General features: G+C 36.2%; 1 non-coding gene across 1 annotated transcript; it reads left to right on the top strand.

The window, feature by feature from the left end:
• The first annotated feature begins 1779 nt into the window (after positions 1-1779).
• On the top strand, positions 1780-1851 carry Trnag-ucc (transfer RNA glycine (anticodon UCC)). Its single transcript has one exon. It is a non-coding gene; the product is annotated as a tRNA-Gly (tRNA).
• Positions 1852-2944: the final 1093 nt, after the last annotated feature.

Raw genomic sequence — 2944 nt, 5'->3', positions numbered from 1 at the left:
TATATACATTTACATTTACATTTTGTCTATTTACCAAATCTTATGGCGAGGGCCCAATGTAATATTTAAAATTCCTACATGCACAGTTTATTTATTTCATTCATTCGGTGAGGGTACAATTTTAGGTGAGAAATTGTTTCGATCACATGCATTACGCTGATACAATTTAATTGTGAGTTGATGCATGGTATTTCATATATACGGCCTACATATATTTACATACATTTACATACTAGTGCCTTGCTTGTATGGCCATTGCTTCAGTTGTCATATCAATAGCCGTTATTTCAGTCTTTAGGTAATCAATTAATGAAGACAACTTGTATGAAAGGTTACTTTTTAATTGTCCTTTACCAAATCTTATGTCGAGGTACCAATATCATACTTAAAGTTCCTACATGTACAGTTTATTTCTTTCATTTATTCAGTGAGGGTACAATTCTAGGTGAGAAATTGTTTCGATTACATGTACTACATTGATACAATTTAATTGTGAGTGGATGCATGGTATTTCATCTGTACGGCCTACATGTGGTACATACATTTAAATACATCGCTTGTGCGACCATTGTTTCATTTGACATATGAATATTGTTCCTGTTTTAACGTAGCTGTTGTTCTAATCTTGATGTAATTTTCATCTAGAAACTTTGTAGGGCTACTTTTATTTGTCTATTTACCAAAGCTTAAGGCGAGGTCCTAATATCATAGTCATGCACAGATCATTTGTTTTATTCATTCAGTGAGGGTACATTACAAGCTGAAAAAAGTGTATTCTGATTACATATACTACGTTGTTACAATCTAACGTAAACATATAAAATAAACACTATTAACAGCAATGTGAAATAATCGTAGTTCTCAGCGTTTTGCAAAGAGTTAAGCACGCACTAAGCAAAGAAAGAATGTTTTAAGTACATTATGTTTGATCTTATTTGCAAGTTAATACCCGAGGGATAATAACAACATGGGGCAGTGAATATAAATAGTATACATAAAAACGGATACATACAGTGCAAGGTAGCAATATTGGCAAGTGGAACAGGTGACTGCTACTTAATACAATTAATATCTTATTAGCATTACGTAATAAAATGTAAAGAATACCAATACATTCGTGTGTTCTATTATTTGTTGAAAATGATTCAACGTGTAGTCCAACATAAGGCAATCGACTCAACTTTGGCATGTCAATAACACCTTCCAGTGATTTGTCTGGGGGAAAACGTAAACAACAAATGTAATTTGATTGTGCCACCACTACGCCTGTAACTTGTTCTCTCAGAATAATAAACAAAAATCTTTCTATCTAATCTATCTATCTTTTTATCTATCTATTTCTATCTAATATACACGTCCCTTTTCTGCAAACCTATCTATCTATTTATCTCTATCTATCTATCAATCTCTATCTCTCTATCAATAGATAGATTGATAAATAGGCCCCACTTAATTTGACTGGAGAATAGTGAGACCAGGATGCCACAAAGGGCAAGCATACTCTAGCAATGGTCTTACAAAACCAAGAAAAACAAGCGTTAGGTCATAGTCAACAAGTCTATATGCATGTTTCTTTGGGGCACGTACCAGATAAAGCCTACGTATAGACGTGTTTGTCTCATGGGCCTTCAACTTTGTTATATTACCCACGATGCATCACACTGCGCATGCGCAGTTGGAACCGCTAGAACACTAATTTTGCTACGACATGTTGCCACGCTCCCTAAAGGGAGACATGATTTAACATTGGCGAGTCTTGTAGTCATGTACCATAGCCAGGCGTTGGTGGTGTAATGGTTAGCATTGTTGCCTTCCAAGCAGTAGATCCGGGTTCGATTCCCGGCCAACGCAACGTAATTTCTTTTAACGTATATCTTTTTAATCCCCTCAATATCAATTTTAAAAAAAAGCAAGCTGAGCTGAATGCATGTTAGAGTTTTTGAATTAACAAATAAAAAAAGTCTCGAAAAATAACAGAATTCTAAAAAACATCAACTACAGATGAAAGTGACGTGCTAACTTTATAACAATGCCTGTTTTGAATCCACACGCCATGATTTCGATATCATTTTTAGTTCCGTCTAACACAAAAGCTGACACAAACAAAGCTGTTCTTGTATACTAGCACAACCCCTCTACAGACTGCGACCGCTAAGCGACCAAATATTTGAAATATCTCACCAAATTTCAAAGATAAAGAACGAATGTCTCTACGATATGTGTGTCTTGTTTTTTAGATCTTGCTTTGACATCTCGCATCATATTTCAATTAAAAAATCAAGGCTCACACAAATCTAATTTTGGTCGCTATACGGTCGCTCAGAGATCGCCATGTAGTGAAAAAAGGGACCGTCTGGGACATCTATTCCTCTGAATATTAATTTTAAGGTTGTTTTTCGATATTATGTGATATTGGTCTGACTAGTGAGTCCCTGTACCCGTATGAACTAGGTGTGAATCAATCAACACATTTGTTTACGTGCCTGTAGATTAGTCTGGTTGTTATAAAACATAACATTTACATAAACCTTTATGTCACCTTTGTAATCTAACATCAAACCATACAGCTTCAACGAACGCCCACTGAGCACCATTTTGTATTTTGACATTTTTTGCTGCAGGCAGGATAGAATGCACCCATTCTGAGCATGGTGGCGAGCTAAGGTATTTTCAGTTCCTTGCAGTAAAAACTCCTTTTTTTCTCTTCGTTTTCTTCCTCTTGCCTCAGAACATTTTATCTTTATATGGTCCGGAAAATTTGTCATTGAAAATTTAGTACACAGTGATTTTGTTTGTGAAACGTCTGTCAGACAGCACGAAAATCGATCAACCGACGAGTCTGCGAGCTCTAAATGTCATTTTAAGCAGTAATACGCCAGGTGTTCTCGCAACCGTGGCCCGATTGTTAGGGATCGGCCGACGTTTGCAGGTCACCGAGCCCCCC

The sequence above is a fragment of the Branchiostoma lanceolatum genome, chromosome 15, assembly GCF_035083965.1.
Source record: "Branchiostoma lanceolatum isolate klBraLanc5 chromosome 15, klBraLanc5.hap2, whole genome shotgun sequence".
Taxonomy (NCBI): Eukaryota; Metazoa; Chordata; class Leptocardii; order Amphioxiformes; family Branchiostomatidae; genus Branchiostoma; species Branchiostoma lanceolatum.
Note: the sequence above shows the minus strand (reverse complement) of the source record. Positions and strands in the feature narration are given on the sequence as shown.